Raw genomic sequence first — 18,865 nt, 5'->3', positions numbered from 1 at the left:
GCTACTTAAGTGTGCTACGGTAACAGAAAAGTGTGCTGTGCTACAATAACCTTTTATTTACAAAAACAAGTGGCAGACCAGTTTTGGCCCCTGGGCTATAGTTTGCCTATTCTTGATTTAGATACCAGAAAGTCTAAAGTCAAAGTAGAAAGGACAATGATCCAGGAGACATATTGAAAATCAGGTAAGTTTTATTTTAAACCTAATTTTGAGTCTTGAAACCAGAAAGACCTACCTATTTTTTAAAAATTATACCTAGATAGTAATACCAACAAATGCTGGAATAGGAGGTCCCTAGCTTGCATTACCCCATGGAAGCAAAGATCTGGTAACCATCCATGGACAAAAGTGCCTTTGTGGGAGTTTTCAGATCTAGGCAAGAGATTACAAATTCCTGGTAAAATCCAAGACTGAGGAGAGCCACTCTGAGAAGGCAGTCCTACACTTCAGTGGCAAGCTTTGCCAAATGTGGTCTCAGCTACAGACTGAAAGCAACTCCATCACACTAAAAACTGGGTTGCAGCCCTCCTTGGCTACACTCCTGCCACCAATCCTGTCCACCAACGGACCTTGGAAGAGCCACATGCATCTGTGCCCTCTGTAACAGGCCCACCTACCACAGACCTGACTGCAGATTTTGAAGCAGCCCTGTGAACCAGCTCCAGCTCTGATGTGCTATGATCAGGAGTCAGTCCTGCATGCCCAGAGACCTGGCAAGGGACACATCCAACCATGCCCTCCAATAACAGGCCCTGTGACCCAGTTCCAGTCCCACTTTACGGCACTCCAAAATCAGTCCTACGTATTCAGAGACCCACCCAGGGACTTGCTGAGAGCCCATTCAGGGAACTAGTGGAAGCCACACACATCTGGGCCCCTAGTAACAGGTCCATCACCTGTGGACTCAACTGTGAACCCAGAAATGGTCCCATGATAGAGCTCCAGCACTGTTAGACTGTGATCCCAGAAACAGTCTTGTCCACTGGGGACCTGGCACTACAGTCACCTGCTGCCCAGGTAACAGACCTGCAAGTCATGTATCCAACTGCAGAGCTGACAGCAGGCATGTCACCTGGCCTCAGCCACACTTCATGGCAATCCTGAAAGCAATTCCATGTGTCCAGAGACTTAGCAGCAGAAAGTCTTTACCTGTCAAAGATATGAAAAGGAATTTGCTATTTCATATGCATAGGCATCAACCCGAGGTGACACAGATCACAAAGAATCAGGCAAGCATAGCACCATCAAAGGAAACTAATAATAATCCAGTAATAGATCCCAGAGAATTGGAGATCCATGAGTTGCTTGAAAAAGAATTCAAAATAATTGTTTTAAGGTAGCTCAATCAGCTACAAGAAAACACAGATAGACAAAAAAATGAAATAAGGAAAACAATGCATGAACAAAATATGAAGATCAAAAAAGATATAGAAATCATAATAATAAAGAACCAAACAGAAATTCTGGAGCTGAAGAATACAATAAATGAAATGAAAAATGCAACAGAAAATTTCAACAGCAGATTTAATCAAGCAGAAGAAAGAATTTGCAAACTCAAAGAGAGATCATTTGAACTTACCCAATCGGGGAGAAAAAAGAAAACTTGACAAAGACTGAAGAAAGCCTACAGAATTTATGGGATTCTAGCAAGAGAATCAATATAAACATTATGGGACTCTCAGAAGGAGAAGAAGGAGAGAAAGGGTCAGAAAGTTTTTTAAAGAAATAGTGGCTGAAAACTTCTCAAATCTTGGGAAGGATATAGATATCCAGATTCATGAAGGTAAAATGTACCCAACCGGGATCAACCCAAAGAAAACTATGAGGCATGTTATAATCAAATTATCAAAAGTTAAAGACAAAGGGAGAAGTTTGAAAGCAGTAAGACAAAAAGTGACTCATCACATATAAGGGAACCTCCATAAGGCTTTCAGTGAATTTCTCAGCAGAAATCTTGAAGGCCTGGAGAGAGTGGGATGATGTATTCAACATGCTGAAAGTAAAGATCCTGCCAGGCAAGAATACTATACCCAACAAAGCTGTTCTTCAGAAATGAAGGAGAAATAAAGACTTTCCCAAACGAACAAAACCTGAGGGAGTTCATCACCACTAGAGCTGCCTTGCTCAAGAGTTTTTTCAAGTTAAATGTAAGAATGCTAATTAGTAACATGAAAGCATATGAAAGTATAAAACTCACTGGTAAACATAAGCATACAGTCAAATTCAGAATATTTTAATACTGTAATGGTGGTACATAAATCACCTTTAAGTCAAGTATAAAAGTTAAAAGTCCAAAGTATTAATAATAACTACATATACAATAATTTGTTAATGTACACAACATAAAAAGATCTAAATTATAATACCAATAGCATAAAATGTAGGAGAAGAAGAAGTAAAATTGTTATCATCTTAATATACACTGTAATAACTATAAGATTTTTATATAAGTCTCATGGTAACCGCAAGGGAAAAAAAAAAATCCTCAAGCAGATATACAAATGGCAAAGAGAAAGAAATCACATAATACCACTGCAAAAAAAATCATTAAATCACAAAGGAAGACAGCAAGAAAGGAAGTTAGAAACAAAAGATTGACAAAACAGTTAGAAAACAGTTAACAAAATACAGAAGAAAGTCCTTATCTATCAATAATTACTTTAAGCATAAATGAATTAATTCTCCCAATTAAAGCACATAGAATGGGCTTCCCTGGTGGCACAGTGGTTGAGAGTCCACCTGCCAATGCAGGGGACACGGGTTTGTGCCCCGGTCTGGGAGGATCCAACATGCTGCGGAGCGGCTGGGCCCATGAGCTATGGCCGCTGAGCCTGTGCGTCCGGAGCCTGTGCTCCGCAACGGGAGAGGCCGCAACAGTGAGAGGCCGGCGTACCGCAAAAAACAAACAAAACAAAAAACAAACAAACAAAACACATAAAATGGCTGAATAGATTTAAAAAAAGATCCACCAATATTCTGCATACAAAAGATTCTCTATATTTAAAGGCAAATATCAGATGAAAGTGAAAGGATGGAAAAAGATATCCATGCAAATGGTAATCAAAAGAGAGCAGGGGTCACTATACTTACAAGAGGTAAAGAAGATGTTAAATAATGACAAAAGGGTCAGTTCAACAGGAAGATCTAACAATTATAAATATATATAAACTCAACATCAAAGTACCTAAATATATAATGTAAACATTGAAAAATCTGAAGGAAGAAATAGCAATATAATAATAACAAGAGACTTCAATATCCCACACACTCTATAATGGATAGGATTTCCAGACAGCAAATCAATAAGGGAACAACAGAACTGTACAATACTATAGACTAAATGGACCTAACAGACACATAACAATACTTTCCACCCAACAGCAGAATTATATAAATTCTTCTCAAGTCCTCAAGAAACATTCCCCAAGATAGATCATATGTTATGTTGAAAAAAAAGTCTTGACAAGTTAAAGGATATTGAAATCATCACAAGTATCTTTTTTGACCACAATGTAATAAAACTAGAAATTAATAACAGTAAGGAAATGGGGAAATTTACAAATATGTATAAACTAAACAACACACTCTTGAGCAACAAAAACCATTGGATCAAAGAGAAAATCAAAAGAGAATTTTGGAAGTATCCCAAGACAAATGAAAATAAAATATGCCAAAGAAGATTCAAATTATACAAAATACAGGAATCTACTTTATGCAAAGAAAATAGAACTATAAAGTTGGAGAGGATCATAAGACCTAAGGATCATGAGGTACAATTCTTCATTGAATGAATGCCTTACAGCATCTCTGAAAAGGAAGAAAGAAGTGAACATTTATTGAGCCCTATGTGGGTGCAGTATTCCTTTTAAAATATGTCACCAAATGTCATTAGCTATTTCTCCAGACTTTGTGTCATACCCAGATTTAATAATAATGAGTTGCATGTCAAGTTAATGATACACATATTCTATAAGACTGATACACATATTCTATAAGACTGATAACCTAGTTCTAGAAATATCCCTCTGGTCTGGAGTGGATCTATTCATCTTTGGGTAGAGTTATTTTACCAGCAGTAGCTAATGTCAAGCAGTTATTGTGTCATGGTAATGTACATAGGTGCTAAAGTCAGACTTTCAGGGTTCAAGTCAAGTCCTGGCTGTATCACTTACCACTTATATGAACATGTGCAAGTAATTGGTCCTTTTTGTACCTCAGTTTCCTTATCTGTAAAATTGCACCAAGAATAATACCTGTCTTTTAGAGAAGTGAGAATTAAATGAAGCAATGAAATACATGCATAGCAAATATAGTGGCAAACAGTTGAGCTCCCAATACATGTTAGCTATTGTTATTTATAAATGAAGCCCATGTTTATCAGTCTTGCCTATAAATAGTTGATGATTATCATTGTCAGATGCCTTGTAGATGTTTTAATTAATTATGTGTATCAGCTGTAGGGATCTATGAGTCTAATGAACAGACATGAACTCTGATTTTTTTGAACAAATAGAGACTTAACTGGTAGGAAATGATATGGGTCACAGATATAGAGAAATAAGTAACTGTTCGCAGAAAGCCTGGAATCAGAACATTTCCAGGGATTCAGTTTGTAGATAAATAGCTCCTATTCCCCCATTTTATATTCCTCCACTTTGGATTCAATTTCAAAAAGACAAAGAGAATATGATGGACTTGGTTAGGTTGCTTGCCTATCCCGGGGCCAGGTAGGATGAAGCACACTGGTGGTTCCATCTAGCCTGTATGCAATAACGAAGATGCAGTTTCCAAAGGAAAGGAAGAGGAATACTGGGCAGACAAAGCAGCAGATGTCTGGTACTGTATGTCTATGACATTTTTCTCATTTGGTGGTCACTTTGAAAAATGGAAATGTTTTGAATTTGACATGACAATAAGATTGATTTGATATGATAAGTGTAAAAATGACAATCTTCTTTTACAATATTAAGTGCACAAAGTTGAGCAGTGAGGAAGCTTGGAGGAATTTAAGCTCAAGGCACTCTTGATTAAAGGTTACCTACATTTATTTTTTAAGTCACAGATTATGTAGTCATTTAAAGATTTTGAAACATGTATAGCTTTTTAATAATGATGTTTTGTAGAATTTTCTCTCTTGAAAAATACATAATAATCCTCCCTCTCTGAAATAGAAAACCATGAGGTTATTATAGTTTTCCTTTTGTCTTCTTACACTTTTACACCTTATCATTTACCTAGTCTTGGGTTACTTCATAATCCATTTTACATGTCAGATCTGAGAATCTTGAAAACAAAGAGAATAGGGTAAGACTATAAAATTAAGATCTGTGGAAAGTAGTGGATTAGAATGAATTTGTTATTGTCCAGAGAGAAGTTTTATGGCTTACTGGACACAGGAGATTATTTATAGTTTAATTTGTTTTAAAACACACACACACACACACACACAAAGATAGAGAAGGAGAGAGTAGGTATTGAGTGCTTTCTGTGCAGCAGATTCAGTGCTAGGAGCTTGGGAGTTGTCATTCAAGAATAAAATTTGAATAACAGATGTTTCATTTTTGTTTAATACTCTAACTTAGAGCCTCACTATGTAGTTCTTTGACAAAATTTTACCATTTTGTAACTGCTACAAATGGTGAGTTATACTAAATCACTCTTCCATAAGGAGTTTTTTTATTCAAACCAAATACCTTTCATTTTAACTGCATTATATTTGTACATGAAACTTAATTAAAAGAGTATAATCTTAGGTACAAGCCAGTCGTAGAATTCAGCTTTCCTGTTGGATTGTGAATTACTTAGCCTCTAACCTTCATGCATGCAACATGGAAATAACAGTTCCTCTCTCATACGGTTATTGTGAAGATTGAAGCAGATAATATATGTAAGTTCCAATCACAGGGCTTGACACAGTAAAGGGAATCACAAAATTTATTTCCCTAAGGAAAGTAGATTCTGGGCATTGAATAGTTAATAAATAAATGAATCTTCAGCAACAGTTGATATATTCTTTCAGTCTTAACTCTCCAATCATCATAGTATTAAGTTTGCATTATCCTAATAAAAGTAGTAAAGTCATTTGAAAATAGCCAAGAAAACTACTTTTAACAGAACTCTGAATCTAAGTACTCTCTTGAAAGTGAAAAGGTTTTCTATTTAGCTCATGTAGGGGAGAAGGATTCTTATAAAAACAAATTTCAATCTTCCATAGTAGTTATTGGCTACACTTTTGTTTATAATGAAAATTTAATTTTTCCAATTTTTAAAAAGTAAAGCATGTTGATTCTTTTTTTCTTACCTTTGTTTCACACATTCACAGACCGTATCCTCTACACACTGATTCCTGCATTTTTTGTTTTTGTCTTTAAACATATTAAATATTTTCTCTTCAAATATTTCTATTAAAGGTTCTCAAAATTCTGTATAAATGCTCCACAATATAATAGTAAGTTAATCTTTAAAAATGGCTCTAGCCTGCCTGTTATGAACATGAATGAGAATGACAGTGCTGTGTTTCCAGATGCAGGAGTCTTACAGGTGCTTTCTCTAATAGCGGGAAGAAAATGTTGATTAGGTTTGGAGTGTATCCAGCTACTGAAATTAACCAGACTTAATTTGTTTCTTTCACAAATCTCATAATGTTCACAAACCAGCTAATGTTTTAATTTTCGCCATGTTACCACATAAGAAACATTTCCATTATGTTCCAAGTCATCTGAAAAAAAATGAAAGGATTTGAAAATTATGGAGATACTTATTATAAACCTATTGAATTAATGTGATAGAATAAATTTATGGTCAGAGCTAACGGTAGTTTCAAGCTTGGGCTTACCACAACCATGCATATATTCTTTATACTGTTTTTATTATTCTGTGCGTGTGTGTGTGTGCGTGCATGCATGCCTACGCACACACACATGTGTGCTTTCAGGAATTTTGTTCTGCAATCCTGAACTAGAGAGAAATCACTGAAAACATGAATATGTTGGAACACCATTAAATGCCAGCAGAATTGAGCATTTCCAACTTATTGATGAATTCCATGTATAAAAGATCTCTTTGGTGATGTTTTCAAAAAAAAGAATAAGTTTGAAAAAGTAGACCCTCCAGAGTATTTCTTCAACTGCACATGTAGTATGCAAAACTAAGGAAAGGAAGCAAATAATAAAATAGAAAGAAATGTGACAGACATTCAATATACCAGTGATAAAATAAAACTTGATTTTATACAATTTCTTTTTTAAAGTTTAAAAAAAATGTAACCTTTGAAACAATCACAAATTTATAGAAAAAGTTACAAGTACACTTCAGGGAATCTTCTTTTTTCTGAACTATTTGAGAATGGATTACCAACATGATATCCATCAACCCCTAATACTAGTTTAATGTATATTTCCTACAAACGAGGACTTTATTCAACATAACCACAGTACAACTATCAAAATCTTATATTCTCCTTGACCAGCCCCAGAATCACTCATTTCTTCAAGCAGCTCTGGTCCCTTTTAGTGCAAAATGGTATTTACAATCAGGATCTGAGCACTACATGTGTTCATTGGTATTGAGATGTTGCTGAGCCAAGGCTAGGGTATGTATATGTGTGTGTATGCAAACACAAACAAAACTTTAGTTTTACATTTATTTGCATATCTATCTCTATATTTTTTAAACCATGAGCTCATATCAATATCTTCAATTTCAATCTACACTATCAGGTTTTATCCTAGTTTTATCCCTTTCCATATTTTATTTCCTTTTTTCTGACAGTGAAAAACCTGGCTTCTGTTATATTTAATATATTTACTTATTTGATCAATCCCTTCTGTATATAACTAATCTCTTGACTTTGTCCCTATTCCCCTCCCCTGTGCAGCCCTCTTATGTAGATGTCCTTCTCACCTTGCTTGGACCCTAAACTCAAACCAGGCTGCTCCTCTCATGGAAGCCTCCCTCACCCTGCCTGGGCTATGACACCCAGTGCCAGACCACTTCCCTGCATATGCCCTCCTTAGTTATGAAGATGGAGCCCTCATGAATAGGATTAGTGCCCTTATAAGAGTCATGAAGGAGGTTGCTTCCCCTTTCTGTTCTCTCATGTGAGGCTACAAAAAGAAGTCAGCAGTCTGCACCCAGGAAGAGGATCCTCACCAGAATTCGACCATGCTGGCACCCTGATCTTGGACTTCCAGCCTCCAGAACTGTGAGAGAAAAATTTCTGCCATTCATAAGCCATCCGGTATATGGTACTTTGTTATAGCAGCCCAAACTAAGATGCTTTTCTTATTTCAGTTGGATATGACTTTAAACATACTTTGTATGCAGGACTCCTATGGAGATGTTCTTCTTACCCAACTCTGACACCTTAATTTGGGCCACTGCTGCTTACATATCCTCCAGCATGATTACCTACCTTGCTTTGGCTTACTGAATAACTTTAGGACTGATTTTTCTGGAAGGAAAGGAGATGGAAGGGGGGAAAATAGGGAAGAATAAGAGCTAGAATTTAACTTAGAAGTTGACTTGGGAAAAGTGAATGTGTTAAGTTTGCGTCTTTATCTAAAAAGTGGTAGTACATAAAAACATACAAAAGAATATACAGTGAAAAATAAATCTTCCTTCTCTAAGTTCCATGCTCAGGAGGCAATCATTCTAACCAGATTTTTGTGTGTACACACTTCCAGACATAATCTATGCATTTACAAACAAATGCATGTGTATGTATGTGCATGCATATCAGAATGCATTTAACTGATATTCAGTCGACAGAAACTTGTTTCCATTTTTTCTGTTAAAAAAGACTTTACAATGAATACTTTTTCCTGTATATGAATCATTTTGCACATGAAATAGAGTATCTGAGTCATCCTTGCTAGCACAATATGTTACCAAAGTTGTTGATATTTGACAGTTTTATAGTTGAAATCTGATAGCTCATTGTAGTTTATATTTTATGTTACATATAAGTGATATTTAGCTTTTTTTTCTGTTTTTTTTAAGTGCCATTGGCAGTTCTTTTTCTGTGTACTATTTGTTAATCTGATTTGTGCATTTTTATCATGAGTTTTCTTTCTTTTTGAATTGAAAGAGCATTTTATAGGTTAAGGAAGTTAGCCTTTGTCACTTGTGATTTGAGTTGCAGTATTTTTCTCAGTCTGTTTTTTTTCAAACTTTATTTTTAATTTTTTTCTCCCATAGAAAAATTCCCAATTAAAAAAAAAAGAGTTGCATATACAATTTGTCACATTAGCAAAAATTGTACTCTGTCATCCAGAAATCTATGAAGACCTGCTAAACATCTTTGCAATTTCCTGTTATAATGAAATAAAACATAGCAAAGTAAGTCTAACATTTACTCAATAATGCACATATTATTGTCATGCTTCATGGTAATTAGGCCTTAATCATACAGTTCACATAAATGAACGTTTGTATTATTTTTACAAAACCAGAAAAATTAAGTGTAAGATAATATTTTCTTTTAATTGAATTAGTTTTTCCCTCCTGTAATAAGCATCATTGAGGACTTTTTATCTTATCATTGCACATATTTTCTAATTGACTTGAATCCTCTTGTTACTTTCTTCTGAGTCTACAACATGTCCTACAGGACCCTAAAAAATCTGTTTTTTTTTTTTTTTGACTCATCAAGTAAAAGAAAATCTGTCAGGAGCTGTAGAACTTGAGAAAGCATGATCTCCACACACTGTATCATGAGATATTTGCTGAGAAGAGAGAATGATCATTGAGGTTTAAGAATAAGGGTGAACAAAATGATTTTGAAAAAAAATAGAGTACTGAGATGACTTAATTTCAAGACTTAGTATAAAGCTTCAATATGGAAGCCAACGTGGTGTTGGAAAAAAGATAAGTAGATCAATGGAATGCATAAGGGATTTCAGAAATAGCCTCACACATATATAGTCAATTGATTTTTAACAAAACTGTAAGGAGAATTCTAAGGAGAAAATAGAGAAAGAATAGTATTTTCAATAATGGTGTTGGGACTTCCCTGGTGCTCCAGTGGCTAAGACTCCATGCTCCCAATGCAGGGGCCAGGTTCGATCCTTGGTCAGGGAACTAGATCCTACATGCCGCAACTAAAAAGCCTGCATGCCACAAGTAAAGATCCTGCATGCCACAACTAAAGATCCCACATGCTGCAACTAAAAAAAAAGATCTTGCATGCTGCAGCAAAGATCCCACATGCAAGAATGAAGATGCCACATGCCACAACTAAGACCCAGCTCAGCCAAATAAATAAATAAATAAATAATCTGTGCTGGAAGAATTGGACAGACATATGCCAAGAAGGGAAGAAGAAGAAGAGGAGGAGCAGAAAAAGGAGGAGGAAGAGAGGAAGAAGAAAGATAAAAAGAACCTTAATTCATAAATTTCTCAAACCATATACAAAATGGATCATAGGCCAAAATGGAAAATTTTAATCTATAAAACATAAAATATAAAACCTAAGAGAATATATTTGTTACCTTGGCTTGTGTTAGGTAAACTTGTATTTATATATGACTCAGAAAGCATGACACATAAAATAAATAAACGATTAATAAGACATCATCAAAATTAAAAATTAACATTCCTGATTCTACTCCTGTTGCTTTATAACCTAGTTCATGGTTCAGACAAACTCAACTCTCTACTTTCCACTTCTATGCCTTTGTTCACACTGTTCTCTCTGTTTCAAATGCCTATTACTCAAAATTTGACCCATTCTTCACAGCATAGCTCTGCCTTTCTGGAGCTTTCCAGGCACAGGTAATAATCTTACCTCATTGGTGCTTCTATGCCATATGAATATATATATGAAAACATATATGTGTAGTATGTGACATATCAATTTTATTGATTTTATTGGATTAAAAATACTTTGAGGGCAAACATTACATCTTCATCTTTTCTTACCCTTAGATCCAACTGAAAACCTTATACATAATAGATACTTTAAAAATGTTAAAATGAATTCTATTACATGGGTAATGTGTAAGCACAGAGTTGCTTTAGTTCATAAACTATATTTGCCTGTGCCAAATAGAAGCTATGGGAAAACTTTCTATCCTCTATAATTGGACATGTCCGATCCATAGTAGAAATTATGCATGGAACATCAGTTGTCATTAGGTAACAAATCCAAATGCAGCCTGCTCTTCCACACACCACTGTATCTGGACTTCTGGGGCTTCTTTGTTATTGCTCTCCATGGTGGATTAGCTAATTCAAACAAGGCCCACATCATTTCTATACCTAATCAGGAGAGGAAAAGATAAGATCAATTAGGATTAAGGAAAATAAGAATATACTTCCTTAATGATGTTCTAGAGAGGGAACCTTGAAAAGCTGAAGGTGTAATATGAAAACCTCAGCAATTCTTGGTTCTCATTTTTAGGACATCGATTTACTGCATATTAATTACAGCTTTCTCCTTTGCAAAATACTGAGTGTATTGGATAATCCTGCTCCAGTAGTAATTAGATTGTATTTATAATTTCATGTTAATTAGATGTTTTAAAGTAAACGAGTAAGAATTGCTCTATTCAGTAGGACACTTTAGCTATTGTTATATCAGATAGAATTTTGTAGTGAAGGATGCCTTTGTGTATTGAGGGCCCTAGGAAGAGAATAGGAAGAAAGCAGTGGTCTGGGAATAGTGTTCATAAAGTGACAAAAAACAAGTATTTTTCCAATTCATACATACTAACTGTATGTTTCACTTCATATATGTATATATGCAGAACACACAACTGTGCTCTCACTGTAGATATATACAGTAGAAATAGATACAGATATAGATTGCATGGAAAATGGTCTAGATTCACAAGGTTTAACTTTGTTTTCCAATTTTATATATTCATCTTTTATTAATTGAATGGAATTGGACAAAGTGTTTTCTTGAGTTTTGGTAGTGCTGATATATTACTTATGACTCTGTGAATATAATAAGAAATGTTATATTTAATTCCTTATAATTTGGGTGTATGATTAAAATTCATGTAATTCCCCACAATCTAATATCTATTATTTTATAGAAATAAATTTGGAATATATATAATCTAAAGTGAGTAGAAATATAAAAAAGAACATGATATTCAGCATATACAAGCTCATTTTTAATCCTAAGAATATTTTGCACTCAATGATAATTTTTTTCTAGGTTATCTGACAGAGCAGAGTTTATAAATTTCAAATATGAGCTGAACCAACTAAGTATTATAAGTGAGAAGTGAATCAACTTAAATGAGATGAAATTGAAAAAGTGTCTGGACACTTAGTTAACTTAATAAGCAGATTTTCAGTATAGTGGAAATGTGTGCTTTCAAGAGGAAAAAAATTGTGTAAAAAATAGAAAGCATATTTTTCTTCCCCTTTTTTTTAAAGATTTAATTTTATTTATTTTTGACTGTGTTGGGTCTTCACTGCTGCGCACAGGCTTTCTCTAGTTGCGGCAAGTGGGGGGCTGCTCTTCGTTGTGGTGCACAGGCTTCTCTTTGCAATGGCTTCTCTTGTTGCAGAGCGTGGGCTCTAGGCACATGGGCTTCAGTAGTTGCGGCACATGGGCTCAGTAGTTGTGGCACGTGGACTCTAGAGTGCAGGCTCAGTAGTTGCGGCACACGGGCTTAGTTGCTCTGTGACATGTGGGATCTTCCCAGACCAGGGGTCGAACCCATGTCCCCTGCATTGGCAGGCGGATTCTTATCCACTGCACCTCCAAGGAAGTACCGCATATTTTTCTTAATTAATGCATTCCCCCAAATTAAATACAGTAATCTAAATATGATACAAGACCCTTCACAAATACACAGATATTTATTGAGCACTTACTAGGTACAAGGCACTGTGCTAAGCACAGTCTATGGAACTGTTCTGAAAAAGCTGGAACAATACTGAGATCACTTCAGTCACTTTGTGTATAGTCATTCTTTCCATCGTTAAAGATGAGTTTATAGCTTTTGAAAATCTAGCTTGTATGTTGAAGGCAATCCAGGCTCCTCCCCAGCTTACTGCCACCCATGCCATCTTTTGGGATTTTCCCTGTTCTCTTATCATCCCATTCAAGCAAGTTTCCCTGTTCTCTTATTGTCCCATTCAAACAAGTTTTCCCCTGACCTAGGCTTCTATTTATTTTACTCCAGGTTCCTGGTCATCTCCCACTTGGCTCTGAAGAGCTTCTCTGCTCACTTGTACCTAAATAAACTTGTCAGAAAAGGAAAGGAGGATGTAAAAATTATGTTCTAAAAGGTACTGTAACTAGAATGTATCTCCATCAAGGCCCAGAAGTGCCCCAATAAATACCTGTTGAGTGAAAAAAGAAAAGAAAATCTAGCTTGTTTTTATAAACTCATATTTTATACTTACTTTATTTTAATCTATTTTTGATGCGTTGAAGTTACAGTACGATTATCATGGACCCTAATACATGCTATGTTTTCTAATCACTTCTTCAATCATAGTTGAAATACTGTTAAGCAAATTTTAAAAAGGTTTGAACAGACACTTCAAAAAATAATATATGTTAGAAGATATTCAACTCCATTAGTCAGGGAAATGCAAAGGAAAACCATCGCTACACACTCACTAGAATGGCTGAAATTAAAGTGACCATGCCAAGTGTTAGCAAGGATGTGGACCAACTAAAACTCTCATATATTGCTAGCAGCATTGTGAAATCATACAACCACTCTGGAAAACAATTTGATAGTTTCTTATAAAATTAAAGATACACTTACTGTATAATCTGGCTATTTTCCTCCTAGGTTTTCATCCAAAATAAAGGGAAACATATGTCCACACGAAGAGTTGTACATGAATGTTCATACTAGTTTTATTCATAATAGCCCAAAACTGGAAACAGCCCAGGTTCCTTCAATGTGTGGATTGTTAAAGAAACCGTAACACATCCATATAATATAATGCTACTTTGCAAGAAAAAGAAAAGAACTACCGATACATACTACAACATGCGTGGATCTCTAAAACACTATGATGAACAAAAGAAACAAGATACAAAAGAGAGTATAGAGTATGATTCCATTCATGTGAAACTCTAGATATGGCATATCTAACCTATAATGACAGAAAGTACTGTTTTCCTGGGACTGATGGTGGAAATTAACTACCAAGTGGCACAAGAGAACTTTTTGTGTGATAGAAATATTACATAACTGGTTTGGAATTGTGTTTACAAGGGTGTATATATTTTTCAAAACCCACTGAACTGTGCACTTAAAATGGATGTTTTTTGTTGTATATACATTATTCCTCAATAAAGTTTATTTTAAAATGAAAAAAATTACCATTATTAAATATGCCCATTTAGGAGAATGAATGTTTTAAATAAATTGCCTCTAACACAACTGAATTAATTCCTTAAATTAATCTAGGTAGGGTGACCATATAATTAATTATCTAAACAAAGACACTTTCAGGAGTGAAAGGAGGATGCCTCCAGAATAACAGGCATAAACCAAGACTGTTCCAGGCAAAATGGGACATATGGTCACTATAAATACGGGTAATTTTGATAATGTGACTAGGTGTCAGTGACATGGTGTCATATACTCATTATAAAGTTTCTCTTCCTTCCATCCTCTTTTGTTCCTTAATTCTACATGTCTCTTAGTCTACCTATTATTCTCTCTTCCTAGGCCATCTTTATGTCATGACAAATAACATATTTTGATAATTTTCACTGAAATATGAAACCACTATTTTGTCCTTAAACAATTATAAACAGTGCTTCTTTACACATATTCAAATTAGTGCACATTTAGGTTACTTGTGAGATGAGTATTGCAGTTAACTAGATAGAATAGTAACCACAAGGCTAAAAGTATAAAGTAGTATGCTGCTTAAACATAATATGACACTCTTTGAATTTCATATCATTTACCTTGATTTTAGTTTAGAAGTGTATAATTAGCCCATCTTTGATGAGATATTTGAATGTTTATAAAACTCATCTAGAAGATTATGTGCTTTCTGACCTTTCTAAATGTGCAAAGTTATAATTACAAGGAACAATATTTTTATATTGTTTTCACCACATAAATTAGTTTTATGAAATAATTCATGTGAAAAAAATTCTTGGTTTCTATGGCCATTAGCCCTTTCCACCTCATTCCTGAACTTATTCAAGAAAATGTTGGAAAACCACATGTCAGGGGTAGTTGGAGTGATTACTACTCCTCAAGACAAGTTGGTTAGCTGACCTCTTGTAACTTTCAGTTCTATAATTCTGTTAGAGAGGAGAAAGAGAGGCAGCTGGGAAAAGCAGAGATGTAAAAGATTACTAACCAACAGCCTAAAATATTGTGTCTTCATTTATATACAACCTGAATACAAATGCAATTCAATGCATATTTTCCATCATGCCACACATGTAAAATTTTATTTACAAGAAGAATGTTAAGTATTAAATAAGAAGTCATACAATACTTGGGGTATTACACACTTTTGGAGATTCCATGTCTATCTTAATGTAAACTTTGACCCCCTTTAGTTGATAAAAGAAAATTGTTTCTGCTTTTTAGGGAATACATGTGATTTATCTCTAAGATTTCTTTCAACTATGATTTGTGTCATTATTAATGTTTTATTTTAATGAAAGGTTAGAGGTTCTTTTCTATACAATCTAAGGACGATTAGGACACAGAACTTTGAAAAGTATAGTGAATTATAACTGAATTAATATATTTAACAATACTCTCATTTATCTTATTTTTTACCAATACATATGAAAAATAAAGCAAAAAATAAATATCTGCCTTCTAATTTTTTTTCTACTTTGAGTAATCTGGGAAAACAGTGAATTAATTAATTTCTAAATTATGAACTCACTTCTATTTTTTCTAAGTCCCAGAATCACATATTTGTGAGTTGATTTCTGAACAGTAGGAAATTATTGATATTGCCATGTTATGTTATTGTTATAGCAAAATACAGCATCTTACAATTTAGATGACATTCCTCTCCATAATGGAATATTTTTGAAACCTTGTTAGTTATAGCAGTAACTCAAATATTATATCACCAGTGTAAGATATGGTTACTCACACAATTTCTATGAGAACAAAATGCATGGTTAGTATTTTTTTTAATCTCTATGGAAATTTCCTCCAAACTGTTTCCACACACAATGTAGCATTCTTAGAAAGAAGCTAAAAATCAGGTTCCATGCATGTGTAGGATTCAACAAAATAAGCATGACAGGAGGAGAAAAAGTGCTTTCCCCTGTTAAACCCAGGAGTACAGAAAATAGCTGAAGTTTGATCTAACATAATATCTTTTCTTTTTAAGCTGCAGATATAAAACAACATTGTCATATGCAAAAGAAATAGTAAGTTTGTATTTTTTTAAATGTATGTAAGGCACACAACTACAACCTCTTCTACCGTGAACTTAGCATTTTTCTTCCACATTCTCATAGAACAGCACTGTTCCGTATGGAGTAAGTCATTATTTCCTAAAGCATCAAAGTGTCAGACAACTCTCTATGAACCCATTAGTATAGGAACATAAATGTATCTGGCTAGGTTTTCCTCTCAACTAATATTAAAATAGACTGAAAGTGCAGGGGCAAATGAAAAGAAGTTACAAAACAATTTAATCATTAAATTAATGGAAAAAATAATGTTTGAATAGCATTAGCTACCTAAGCAGACTACAACTGGCGATAATGAATTTGCACTAGGAAAAATTGAATTAATACATTCATTTAAAACACCTTTCTAAGACAATGTTGCCTAGAGGTTGTTTCTTCTTCTCTTTTTTTTTTTAACATGAAAGAACGAACCTATGAGTGTGTCCAGAACTTTGAAGGATTTGAGATTTTATTCTACTTACAAGCTAATGAATTATCCTACCACAGTTTTATAGAGGCTGGCTGGCAGGAAACTTGAGAATTCTGGATCACAAAAATAGGAACTTTATTACTCATGGTAACAGCATTAACCAGAGTGACAGTACTTGTGCCACTACTCTAAGCCTCAATTTCTGTAGAGTGATGTTAAGAGGGCCAGGTGACAACCGTGCATGAAATGGTTTACATTACAGGAAAGGAAAGGAACCCTGAGCTTAGGGAACTTGAACCTTTAAAATGGTCAGTAAGCCTGTCTGATCTTTGCCCTGGGTGAAGACACTATCTTTATCATATTCAACAGTAAACAAAATTTCTCTGTGCTCTGGGGGGAGATATTGTCTCTATCTTCTAAAGCAATTCACTATGCAAACACTTTTGAAAAAAATAGTCTGGAAGAAAGGCAAACAATGCTACTCCTTGCAAGACTTGCAGAAATGTGAGACCCATGGAGAATTGTTTCTTACTGGTGTGTATCTTTTAGCTAACACTAATGAGAATAGAAAAATGTTGGATGAAAGAAATCATTAGAAACTTGATTCAAAAGGGTATTTTGACATTTTGCAATTTGACATTATTTTCTTTTCATATAAGTATTTGAAAGGATTATCAAAAATTTTCACTTTTGTAGCCAGGAAGTTTTTTACTAGCCTATGATCCAAAGACAAACCCAAAAGAAAATAGGTGAGAAAACATGTCAAAGAAGACCTACTCTGTCAGAAAGGGAGCATGTCTAATCAAAGAGAATTGCTCTTCAGCTCTATGTTCATTATTCTGTATACACTATCACTAAGGTCTACGAAATAATTAACAAGGTCTATTCGTGGCTTTGGAGGTTGCCCTATAATGTTGAAAGCCCAGATGTATAAACAATACAAACAATTCCTAAGAATGATTTTCAAATTATGGCATTTAGAGTACATTGAAGTACATTATGAATGTTAAACCCATGTCCCAAAGATACTATTATGCCCTAGGTCAATGTGATTGAAAATATAAGTGAATGATGAATTTATTCTTTCTTCTAGGCATGAATCAAATTTAGTATATGTCATTTGGTTTGTGGTAAAGGTCAGTAGCTGTCTATGAATGATGTATTGCTTTGTTCCTGTTGATATTCAATGCTTTGTCAAAGGTATAATTTTACCACATTAACATGATGTTGGTTTTAGTTGGTTTGCATTATAATTTATTTTTCTTACTATTTAGTGGCAATCTCACTACCTCCATAATTATTATCTCTTTGTACTACATACTGTGTTGCTGTAGTGAAGGAGGATTTGAAAAATTATCTTGATGAAACTGATTTAGAAACCATATTTAACATATAGTATGTTGATGTCTTAGAAAGAAACATTTGAGCAATAATGATTATTTTGTCACCATGAAATTGGTTAGAAGATAATTCATGTGTGATTTCTAAAACACATTCCATCTCTCTCAGTTTCATGATCTACTTCTTTGTCTGTTAGTGTAACATTAAATATTTTCCAGCCCAAATAGTATATGTATTGTTAAAGGACTTAAACTCTAGGTAATAATCAAACATTGTTCAGTGTATATACACAGTTTGTAGTACACTGGTTTATTTATTTTGGGTTCTAGATATTTTAGCAACTACCAAAGTGTAAAGAAGAACATAAGTACTATAACTGAGGTAAAAATAAAATGTTACAGGAATATAGAAAAAGAAGATACTGATTTTAAGTGACAGAAAGCTTCATGGAAGTGGTGATATTTTAGCTGAATCTTGAATATTGAGTAATTTTTGTATCATTGAATACTGGGCATATGAATGGATGAAAAATCATAATGGCCATAACATAGGTTACATACAGGGATATAGTAGAAAATGAGACTGGACATTTTGTTGGCTCAGGACACATTGAATACTTTGCTAAAGAGTGTGGATCTATTTTCCTATGTAGTGGAGAAACTCAAAATAGTTCTGAGCTGAGTAGTGGAATAAATTTACCTATGGAAATAACTCTAGCAAAA

The sequence above is a fragment of the Phocoena phocoena genome, chromosome X (genome assembly GCF_963924675.1).
Source record: "Phocoena phocoena chromosome X, mPhoPho1.1, whole genome shotgun sequence".
NCBI classification, from domain to species: Eukaryota; Metazoa; Chordata; class Mammalia; order Artiodactyla; family Phocoenidae; genus Phocoena; species Phocoena phocoena.
This window is presented reverse-complemented; position numbering follows the sequence as displayed.